This window comes from Halichoeres trimaculatus, unplaced genomic scaffold, assembly GCF_033239565.1.
Source record: "Halichoeres trimaculatus isolate MK-OKI-2021-1 unplaced genomic scaffold, fHalTri1.1 fHalTri1_scaffold_11, whole genome shotgun sequence".
NCBI lineage: Eukaryota > Metazoa > Chordata > Actinopteri > Labriformes > Labridae > Halichoeres > Halichoeres trimaculatus.
Genome location: NW_027437189.1, coordinates 9750172 through 9762603, shown reverse-complemented (window position 1 = coordinate 9762603; position 12432 = coordinate 9750172). Strand labels below are relative to the sequence as shown.

Below are 12432 nucleotides of genomic sequence, written 5' to 3'. Positions count from 1 at the left end.
TTCTCATCAACCAGTTATCTCCTAACTCTATTTACCAACAATGTAAAGTCATATCCAGGGGGGAGTAGGATATTTTATAGATGTTTCTACATTATATGCTCTTGGCAAAATAAGCATGATTATCATATTTTTGTCGTTATGTTTATGAGATTCAAACATTAAGTTGCTTTGGGGGCAGACCGCAGCAGTTGACATATCTTTTAATGTTAAGATGCAAAAACTTTTTAGCAAACTGTTGTTCATATACAAATCCGGCAGATACAGAGCAACATCTTTTCTAACTTAGAAGGTGATTCCACTAAAAGATAGAGTAAAGGTGTTATAACTGTTTTTTATGCACTGAACAAAAAAAGACACCTTCAAGCTGAAGAAAACTTTACTCAGCCTGTGCCCTGTCTGAAGATATCTGCTTTAACTGCTGTTACACAGCCACACACAGCCCATTCTGCCGGCAAAGCCTCTGAAAAGTGGTCAGAAATAGAGAAAATGAAAACACAATTTCAAAGATGAAAGCCTCATGAATCATCAGCAGAACTCTGGGTGAAAACTGTCAGTCACAGCTATCGAGAGACATAGTTTGAAAGCTTCTTATTATTCCAGACTCAAGTCTGAGACTCAGACAGGAGTCCTGATTTACAGGAGTCAACATGACTCAACTTGGACTTGAGAACTACCAGCGACTCTGAGGATGGAGAGGAGGACTTGAATTTATGTATTATTAAGATTTAAGGCTGTTGTTATTAGCTTCGTCTGAATCAAAGACTGGCCTGTGAGTTTACCCGTATGCATGCCAGTGTTTCCCACAGGATTTAGAGAGACTGTGGTGGCAGGGTCGCTGACCCTCGGCGGTTTTAATGTGTGTGTACGATTTTAAGCACGATGTATCGCCCTTACAGTAAGTGCAGTTTGGGACCATGGACATGAACGTACGCTGATAAATACGAACTTACAAAGGCATATCAGAAATATTTTAAATTTGATTCAGAAACAAAACCAAAAACTCACTTACTCACAATATTTTGAAAAATTTACTGAACAGCATTTCAACAATAGGTTATTTACACTATTTCCATGATCTGTGATCCATTATCAGGCTACTGAGACTGTAGCCTACCGTTATTCTTCTTCTCTCTGCTCCCTTATCTGGATTTAGGACTGTTGTGTTTTCATTATTTTTTTTCTACAGTGACTGCAGAAAATAGTTTAAATAAATAAAGATGCCTAAATTTGCTAAGGCCCACTTCATCACAAAATGTAGCCTAAATCAATGCAAGATCATTTTCTGACTGATATTTCCTGATATTGCTGTGTATCTGGCTTTGAGAGAAATTCAGCTTCTTCCATGCTCTCTCCGTATGTTGTGTTCACCATCTTACGCTGATGTCGCTATAAAATCCCACAACGCACATGGCTACTTAATATGCACGTACTGATTTGCATTGACCATATATGGTTATGTTCGGGCGTGCTGAAGGCGGGAAACGAGGTGTGTTCACGTCACCGCATTTACGCTGTTCTCGGCGCGGTGTGGTTTATCACAGGGAACAGCGTGCAGCCGTGTGTACACAGAGTTTGATAGATCTGAAAAGAGTGTATATATTTTGGTCGTATGCACGTTTTGCCTTTTCGTCGTAAGTGAAACTTAAGAGGACTTTAACACGCTGTAAAAAATGAGGCCCCAGGAGAGGAGACCATGAAATAATAAGCCGCGTCACCTCGTTGGGATGGTAACAGGTGATTGTACTGTGTGCCTGCACTGACTCTGAATGCGCTATGATATTAAAACAGTGTGGTCGCTCTCGTTACTGAAACTCTGGAACCGAGACGTGCGCTGTGCAGCCGGTCCTCTTCCAGTGAAGGGAGGCAGACAGCGCAGTGAGCTACTGTGGCCACGGCTGCAGTTAGCATGAGCGCTAATGCCCAAAAATGCACGTACCTCAGAGTCAGACGTCCCGCTCCATTGTCTCTGGAATCTGGTTTGCGTCAAACGTATCAAGTAAAGAGCGACGTGTATGAGCGTGACCAGTGCGCGCGCACTCTTGTTCTTGCTTGTTTACGTGCGGTAGGAAATTACAGCTGTGCAATGATCTGACCGAGTGACGGATCGTATTTTTTTCTCCACATGAGACTGTGGCGGGGCCAAATGAGACTGTGGCGGGCCGCCACAGTCTAATTAATTAATGGGAAACACTGCATGCTAACGTCTTGTTCTTCAGCTGTTTCAGCCAAGATGCCAGTGGATTGAGGAATTAAGAGAAATGCTGCTGTTACTTGGACCTTTGCTGAAGTTGCTGCAACTAAGATGCTTTTTCACCTTTCACATGCATTACATTTCTGGAAATTTCCAGAAATAACCTGTTGTAATGTGCATTTTGCAAATTCCAACATCTGGATTCTTTCTGCCACACTTTGCATTGACTGTACAAAGTCTGCATGAGAAAATTCAAAGCCTACCTGGAAATATTCCACAACATCCACAATGAGCCAATGCTTTTTATTGTCACTATCAAAGACAATGGTTCCTCCTCTTTCCCAAAGCAAATTCCATTCCAGCACCTCTCCTCCTTGGGTTGTAAAATCTTGAGAATTTTCAAAGTGGGAAACTTTCCACCAGAAATTTTTGGGAATGAACAGGAATTTATTAGAGTAAATTGGGAATCTTCTTATGAGGAACTTAATACAGCAAGGGTAAGTAAGTATATTGTACCAATAGTTTTGGCTAAAAGTGAAAAAGAGATTCAATGCAATTTTAGTTGGAAATCTGGAAAACTTTATCTCTTGTGTGCTTGTGTAACTTACTTAAATAACTTCTCAATTTATTATAGAGTGGCTCAGTCATCATTTGTGCTGTTAAAAACATTAAGAATCTGTTCCTGCTTCCTGCTACCTCCACATGTAGAGCAAGTTTGAAGTGGTCCTCTGAATGCAGAGCCCTTAGAAGATCTCAGGCTAATGCAATATATGGCATATACATGGGATATCTTCTATTTGCCTATCTTTGGTGGAAAGTATAAGAGAAAGACACTTTTTTTTATCTCCGCCAAGGAGGTTATGTTTTTGGAAAAGTTTGTCCGTCTGTCTGTCTGTGAACAACATAACTCAAAGAGTAACACACGGATCCTGATGGAATTTTCAGGAAATGTTTAAAATGGGATAAGGAAGAAGTGATTAAATTTTGGAGGTGATCTGGATCACCGTCTGGATTCAGGGTTTTTTTAGAGGATTCTTTATCATTGGGAGATAGGGCTGTTTTCAACATATGTGTATATAACTCCACAATAAATGGTCGGATTGCTTTGCAAAACAATACAAGACAAGGTCACCATCATTTCTGACAGATGTAAAAGTACGATCCAGATCCTGACAATATTCTGGATACTAAGATCGGGAATATGAAACATGTACTGGGTCATCACAATTTTCAACACTGTCAGGTAACAAATAATGGAACAAACCTGCAACTAAGACCAAATTGTTGCAGATACTCTGCTGAAAGGGAGTATAACATTAAAGTTGGACTAAAGTGTTGTGTGACAATCACAATATCCTTGGCGGAGGTCTGCACTCTCTGAGTGCTTTTCAAGTTTGATTCTGTGTTCTTTCTGTAGCACACTTACACTCTTTTTGTTGGCTGAACCCTCTAGACAGTGCTGATTAAAAAAAAAAAGAAAGAAAATAAGTCTTGAGGAATCTTTGTTACATGTGAACCCTGGGATAGAGAATAAATTCCATGACAAGGGCTATTGAGTCCACACTCATTAAAGGCACCGCTTGAAGTCAAGGCAGTTTTAATAAAACAATTCAGAATATATTCAAATTTGCTTAACTTTCCAGTGAAATTTATCTGGAAATTTACCAGAAATTTCCACCCCTTTGCAATCCTAATCCCTAACACCCTAAACAAGTCATTCAAATGTGTGAAAGGGCAAGTTAGGCAAAACCAAGACCTAAATGTCTGGTATTTTCAAACGCTCTAAAAAAACTAATAGTTAGAGTTAAATTAGAAGAAAAAAAAATTGCTTGTATGTGGTTTTGTGTAAAAAATACTTCTAAAGAAAAACGAAATCAATCCATCACTGACCAAGCATTTTACCTGCCTGAACTTAACAGCATGAAGGATGTAGGATGTGAACTGCAGCCTTCAGTGTTAAAGATCTGCACTTTGTACACCCACAATCCACTCCAGCTCGTCTGCTGTAAAGAAATTTCACACTTCATGGATTGGAAAGGCATTTCTAGTGAATAAAACTCAGACAGAGACTCGACTTCATCCAAATCGTGTTCGGGAAAATAAGTTAATAGATGTGCATTTCAGTAGATAGGAGACTTCTTTTTAATTCCCACTTCTTTTCCTCCTCCTCTTCACATCACACTCCTACAGAATCTTTCCACCGTTTCCCAGCCAGATATTCTTCAAGGACCTCACCTGAATCGTGTTAAACTCGTCTGGATGTTTACTGTGTTTTTGCTGCAGCCCAAACACCTCCCTTTCTGAGTTGCCCACACTGCTGATCTAGCCTCAGTGTTACATGACAAAGTTAGGCTTTCATAATCCTTTATCTAACACGACCTTCCACAGTCTCCTTCTTTCCGCCCACTTCCCCTTTTCCCAGTCGATTCCCTCACCCTCCGTCTCTCCGGCTCACTCCTCGCCAGTCCCCTGAGCAGCTCGCCGCTCGGTGCCGGGTCTGAGCTCTTGCATGGCTACCCTGCCAGTGTGTATTTTAAGACAACCAGCATGTTCCTCCATGGGTGTAGAGGCTAGGTATGACTCACAAATCAGATATTTGACCAGGAGAGCCACACAGTAGAGTAGAGCTGAGGCGTGGGCGGAAAGTGTGGATAGCTCACAAAGGGAACCTGACCGACCTCCATCTTTCCATCTGGTAAACAGACTGCTGTTTCAACTCAATTGGTTTTTCAAAGGAATAATTATTTCCTAACACCTAATAGATTGATTGGAGATGGATCTGCACCTACAAGATGTATGAATTTCAGCGTAAAAGTATAAAGTTGCTGTTTAAACTAAATGTCATGAAAAGATCTTTCTACCTTAAGGGTGTTGCCTTTCAAGCCGGCGTGACAGTCAAGCTTTTATGCTGTCACTCAAGACGCTTATTTCCTACAGATCCAGTTTTTCCTGGAGTCATTTTGTAAAGCTTCCTCGTAGGCTTCAGAAGAAGCCAGGCCCCGCAGAGAACAATCGAGTTCAGCTGAACAGCCTTGATCACCGCGTCTGTGTTGCGCACTCTCTCCAGGTGCGACGGAAAACTCACAGAGTCACTGCAAGAATAAAACATCGCCTGAAGGTTTATGACTAAGTGTTATCAAATATATTCCTTTATATCCACGGGGTCTCACATTACAGAGGGCTGTATTGATTTTTCCAGACTGCAGAGTGCACTGGACGCGGCTTTGTTTTTCTCAGCTGTGTTCTTTCTCTGCAGCCTGCATCATAACTTTATTTTTTCAACATGAAATATGAAATATCAATAAACCCATGCTGAAATATGCATTCGGTTATGCTTGGAATAAGAAGAAAAACAAGACTATTCTAGCAAATACAAATGCCTGTGTTTATGCTTTAGGAATTATTGGTGTGTGGAACATCTTTACATCTCTGCTCTGCCTCATTGCATTTCCCAGCGCTGGTCTGGCTCTGGCGTATTATTCACCACAGAGCGATCACATAGGTACATCTTTTCCCCCCACCTACACCTGGAGCATGCAGGGTCTGACACATTCATTGTCAGCCGTGCACCTGCAACACTCTGACCTGCATCCCAATGATTCCCCTCTGTACTAACCCCCCCCCCCTCTGTCCTCCCCTGTGCAGCTCTCTCCTCAGACTCGACAGAGCATCATCGCCAGGCCCATTTCTCCCCTAATAGTGCAGACAATGGCGGGTGAGCCTCCTCGATCTTATCTTTCCTTCTCTGTCTGCTTCACACAAAGGATTCTTCAGCAGGGCCATGTAATTACATAGTGATCACAGCAGGGAAAAATATCACAGATAACCAATTCCTTCTGTTGGTGTGCCTGAGCCAGGACTTGACGACATACACTTGAGATATACGTGCTGGTTTAGATCAGAACAGAATGTTTTAACGGAGAGTTATCTGCTTACTTTGGCATTGCCTGCAGTGCCGCCTTGAACCGCTCCCTGAGTTGAGATTTTAGTATCTTATCACAAACACCTGCATGCAGAAATACTCGCCAAATCCTCTGTCATCCCGTGTGGATTTGTGTGTCTGAGAGAAAGAGGTTGCAAATGTGAAGTAGAACGTGCACATGAATACAGTTTCCTGCAAAAGTCTCACACTTGTGTTGAAATAGCTACTACGACATTATGCCTGGTGTCATGATTTTCCATTATGCTGTGCATTGCAGTAACTGCAATGGTTTTCACAGGAGGGGTTTGGAAAAGAACCAATGTGCCTGCCTTGAGATTTATGCAGACCTGATAGTGTTATCCCACAGGAAAGAAAGAGAATGTGCTGTTCAAACCGCTCACAATAAAATCACAAAAAGAAAAAAATCATGATTTTGAGAGAGATGCTCAGGCTTTTGAAGACTGGTATAATAATAAAGACACTGAAATCAATTAGAGAAGCTACAATAAATCATGAAGTCTTAAGACAGATGTAGACAAACAAAAAAGTAAAGCAAAGGAAGGAAAAAAGATCCAATAAATACAGAAACTGATAAAACTTTTGAATATAGAAGAAAAATCAGAGAGTTCACAAACCCCGGGAACACAAAAGTTTAAAGGTGAGGATAGAAAGATTTAAACGAGAACCCTGACTATGTTCAACCAAAAGGTCTTAACACAGGGCACTTCTCTGTTAACCTGAGAAGTTTATTTCCCTGAGTTTGTCTGCTCAGGCAGACCTTCCTCCAGGGCTTTATACAAATATCGTCTCCTTCACTGGGACTCTAACTGGCCCTTACATCAACTATCTATAACCTCAAGCATCTGATTGTTGGAACTTGTTGGTGGAAGCACACAGCGGCAGCCGAGGAAGCTCAGTCCAGGGAAATAAAGTCCCCTCTCCTTTGCACTCACCTTTCTTCGTCTGTCAATATAGGGGACAGTCAGAACAGCCGGAGGATGTCAGGCTGAGTGTGACTCACGAGGAAATGAAAGTTCAGCTAGTAGTCAGTCAGATCTCAGCTATATGTTTCTAGTGTGATCAGGATGTCAGCAGGAGATTATTTTTAAATCGTGTTGGCAATAAACTGATGATAAAGTCAAGAATGTATGGTCTCTAAACGAATACGACTCCGACTGCTGCATTTTAATGACTCAAATGCTGCAGGCAAGAATATATGAGGTGAAAAGATCTCTTAATGTAGGAGCTAAATGTCTGAGAAGATATGGTCCTGTTGCTTTTTTAAATGATAGGCCACTGTTAGCAATGTTGATGACAGGGCTCTTTAGGGTAGCAATTTCTGGAGTCAGGCAGCGGTATATAAAAATGAAGGGATGGATAATTAAGAAGTTTTATTTTTTAATGATGCTTTATGAATTAATAAAACTGACTTTGATGATCCGTTCACCAATTTATGCTTTCAATTTTCAGATTAAAATCTCTGTAATACTACTAATAAATTGTTTTACTGTATTTTGCAGTGCTCAGAAGTTAGCAGTAGCGCGTAAAACTGAGACTGTACCCTTTGAAAGCATCAAAAATGCTTGACATTGGCATGATAGCTCTGTCACAAAGCACGAAAGCATTGCTACTTAAGCATTTAGCTGAGACCACAGCTATGCCTATGAATTCTGAATAAAAATTTAAGAGATGGATAACTTTTAAATTACCAACAAAGCTTTTTGAATAAGCTAAACTGTCTTTAATGATCTTTCAATGATCTGTATCTTTAAAATTTCACTTTGAAACTTATAAAAATCTACAATTCAGACTAAGAAAAGCTAGCATGCAAAATTAAAATGATAAACTTGGAATAATTGGACATTGGACATTACCTTTTCCATCATTGTTAGCATGTTAGCATCCTTACCTATGCTATATTAACCTTGGCCAGGTTGTTATTTCCATTACTTTGTGACCGTTTGTTCAATCAGAAAAATACAATCAGCACTGGAAACCTAAGAACTTATACTTTAAGTAGTTTATCAAAGTAATCACAAACATGTGGCAAGGAGCAAAAATAATATCTCTGAGTACCGTAACTCCTTGAGTTTTTGCCCAATTGAAAACCTTCCTGACACTGAAAGGGAGCTGAGGGCTTTCCGTAAATTAAAGTGTTAGTTCAGTGTTAGTTCAGTTTTTGTGCTATTCTTCGCTAAAACTGCAATTGCTTCCATATGATGTGTAATAATCATTAACCAGATGTTGAAAATTCAAGTTAATGTACCACTGGTAAAATGGCCAAACAACTCAGAAATACTGAATTTCTAGATCAATTTATGTCCAGAATAGCAAAATATGTCCAGACCATTTTTGGCTTTAATAGGTAAAAGGTTAACAATTGTTAATTGTGAGCATTTTTAGCATCCTTACTTTAGCAGTAAACTGGAAGTTACCTTTGCAATTTCTAGCATAGTAGCATTCCTACTACAGATATCACTTGTAAGCTACATTTCTCATTGTTAGCATGTTAGCACTCAAACTTTAGCAAATACCTGTAAGCTATGTTCGCCATCATGAGCATGTTGGCATTCCTACTTACGCAATTAGCTCAAAGCAATGCTTATTAGCAACACTTTACTAGCAATACTTTGAAAAGTATGACCAGGGAATTTAGATAATGCCCCTCAAAAAGTGTGAATGACTTAAATAAAACCTTATCTCCTTTTTGTTTTACCCTGAAATGTCATTGGACTGATTAAAATTTGGAACATTGTTGTAGAGCATAGGAAACTGTTGGTTTGCTAGCATGGTAACCTTAATGGTAAACTTGGAAACTACAAACAGCTAAACATTTGGAAGTTAGTATTGTCATTTTGAGCATGCTAGAATACTTACTAATGAGCTTTAAAAATCACTGCATCCTTAAACAGCCACAGTAGATGGCTTCTCTTTGAGATGAGAAACTTTGCTGGGTTTTTTTTTTAATCTTATAGGGATTTCACCAGATTCATGTGACTCATTCATAGGATTCAGACAGCTAATAACAGGCTTTTATTCTGTTTGCCTTGGGTTTTGATTGTACGTTTACTTTCTATCACAGGGAAATATCTTGCAATATGTCCTTAGGTAGGGATAGGTACCGTTCACATTTGAAACGGTAACTGACAATCTGTACCAGTGCGATTACTCTGTGCGTGTTAATGTGGTAATAAATATATTTTTTCAAATTGCAATGCTGTGTTCATGTCCACCATGAAAAATCGCCTACTCTTCCACTCCCTCACAGTCACGAGGATGTGTTTCAGTACCTAAACATGGTACCTTTTGATTTTAGGTCAGTGGCTACTAGAGACAGAATTTGGTTTGTACCTGCAAAAGTACCAAACTCAAAACCCATCCTTATCCTTTTCACTGATTCAGATTTTTATGTGGTTGAATATACTGCTTTCCCAACGACAGAACTGTGCCATTGCAGGCAAAGCAAGGACATGGAAATAAATATGACAGAAATAGGTGATTATGTAACAGGTAGGTTATCAAAGTCTCTGTATGTCTGCTACCCTCCAACCCCTTGGCTCGTTCTGATGACAGCCATCCTGCCCAGTAGTGACCTGACCACCCAGTGGCTCTGAGTGTGCTAGGTGCTGATGATGCAGTAGATCTCTGAGGGCATCTGCCCCGGAAGTCATGTCAGCAGCGCACTGACTCCACTGCACCGCCAAAACAATAGACGATTGTCCACTCAGTGAACACAACAAGCTTTTTCAGTGCCGCATTCAATAACCTGCCAGCTCTGGAAGAACTGGACACACTCTTTCAGATGGAGCTATTCTGTGTAAACAGACTCTCATTCTCACTGAGATTATGATTCATCACAGCAAGTGTCTGGGCTAATGGAGCGGGAAGATTTATGGGGAATGTGTTTTTGTGACATGCACATTTCGCATAACTTCCTCTTGCAGTGAGACAAAGTGTCAGAAGGCTGCACACTGACATGTATTTCAGAGCCAGAATCAGAGATGCGAAACAGACGCCAGATCAGACAATTACCCTCAGACAAGTTAACCAGCCGAAACAGGGACGGGCACGGATGAATACAATAGAACTGTCACAAGCTGCTTCTGAAGGGTTATCTTTATTTTGAGAAGAGAAAACACCAACATGCATCCTCCTCAAAACAGCTCATGTGGATCCCCAGTCTCGCTAACAGCACAATCTGTCAATAAAACTGAGGCACGACTAAATAAAGTGCCTAGAATATAAAGTTAGAAGGTCTGAAATCCTGGAATGCTGCCACATTTGTTGGTTAATAATAAAAAGTGTGAATATAAGGAATTTGTCTCTTTTTAACTGTGCATATCATATGGGAAGTAAACTCAAAAGAGAGTAATAAAAGAGTGATTTCAAGAACTTCAAGCATCACGATTCAGAAAATACCGATATAAAAAGGGACAAAATACAGGGATGGAAAGCGTTATTGAAGCCTTACCTGTGAATGTATTAGCAGACAAGTTTTACATACACTTGATGTTGGCTGAACAAATGTTAACAATAAAACCGTGGAGGGACTTTGTATTGAAAAACCCACCAATTTTTTTTTAGTAAATTATGCTATTCAAACCACTTGTACTCTGACCAGCAGAGTGAGTTTATTTAAGAGCTGTATGTTTATTCATTTCTTTATTATATATTCATTACAGCACACGCCTCTGTTTGCATGGTCTCTCCAAATAAAAAGGTGTGATGTGTGTCCAACTGTGCACTGGAACTGGAAAATTGCTTGAGCACTGAGAGTGAAGGATTATTGCCACTCTGAAACACACACACACACACACACACACACACACACACACACACACACACACGAATATACTAACACACTTTATATTACTAGGGGGGACATTGCACTGATGTACACTTAAACCCTGGAGGATTAAGCCTAACCTCAACCTTCACACCAAACTTTATCTAATGTTAAGAGGAGCCTTTAAAGACTTAACAAGAAGGATTTTCCTAAATGTTATTAAAGGGTCGCATAAAAAAAGCCTCTGAGTCATAACTTGTGACCCTCTAGAAGTGTGAAGTGTTGTTTGTGTCTGCAGACATCCTGCCCTCCATCTGATTTTTCTTATTTTTCTGTGTCCATGAAACCTTTTTTGCAATGGTGCGTAGCCTACAGCTAGTATCAGCATCTAGGTCAGGGGTCAAATAAATGTAGCTGGGAGGTCACACTGCTATCTTCATCCCCGGCCTCGTAAAGAGGCCAAAGCAGCGTTAGAGAAGCCGGGGGATTTACTTGAAATCCAGAGCTGGCAGGTTTATGGCTGATTTGCTGGCATGCTCATTTGTGCTTAAAAATTCAAAAAAAAGTTAAAGAAAGCAGAAATAATTCACAATATTTGTTCTTGCTCAATCATTGCTTTTGCTCCACCTGATTTTTCAGGAAGAGTTGCAGCCATCTTTGAACAGTGTAAAGAGTATGGTAAAATCCCAAACATCAAAGCTTTCAAAACATAACTAATTTTAGAATCATGGATGACCAAACACAAGGACAGATTTGACCAGTTTTTAACTTTGCAATCCTTTGATCACACACACTCATGAGACTATTCCTTAAGACCAAACACTGTATTTGTGGTAATAAGACATGGGACTTCACAGAAGCATAGGCTGCAGTCACACGACTCCAATATGAACCAGACTTAAGCACGACTGTCCCTTGTACATACGTTATCTTATTGTAATCATAGACTGTAGTAAAAAAAAATGGACGTCATCTTGCTCAGCTTGAGGTGAGGTCGCCACAAAAACTGCTCCCCCAGTGGCTGGCTGCAGTATGGGTAAAAAAATCTGGCTTTCCAGTCATTCCAGATGGGATGTGGTCAAACTTTAAAAAATTAATACACCTCGTAGAAATGTTTCTCACGTCTGATTGTTGAAGATATCATATCATAAAGTTTTGTTTTCATTAGTTATACAAGGTTAAAAACAAGGTTTTACGTCACGTTTAACATTGATTGACAACTGCAATTCTTGTGTATTTTTTTCGGAGATTGTAAAATATTTCAGGAGGTAGTCAAAAAGTGATTAGACTCTCAAAAAAAAAAATTGTTAATTCACTCAGCTCCACTTAGATACTCCCAGAATCCCTCACAGTCTCTACTTGGCAGACTCTGGTTGCACAACTGCTTCAATCGCCGTGCCTGTGACGGGGGTATTTTGGCTTCAAAACTGTTCATTGGTAAATGACGGAGCTACGCTGTCCACTCTAGTCTAAAATCGTAATATGTATACACATCACCTGCTACGTCACCATGGAGCATCTGTTTACAAGAAG

At 40.1% G+C, this 12432-nt stretch overlaps 1 protein-coding gene across 2 annotated transcripts in view; it reads right to left on the bottom strand.

Annotated features, from left to right (window-relative positions):
* The window catches only part of LOC141798919 (metabotropic glutamate receptor 7-like), a 144829-nt gene that overhangs the window by 62297 nt on the left and 70100 nt on the right, over positions 1-12432 (bottom strand). The window lies entirely within an intron of this gene.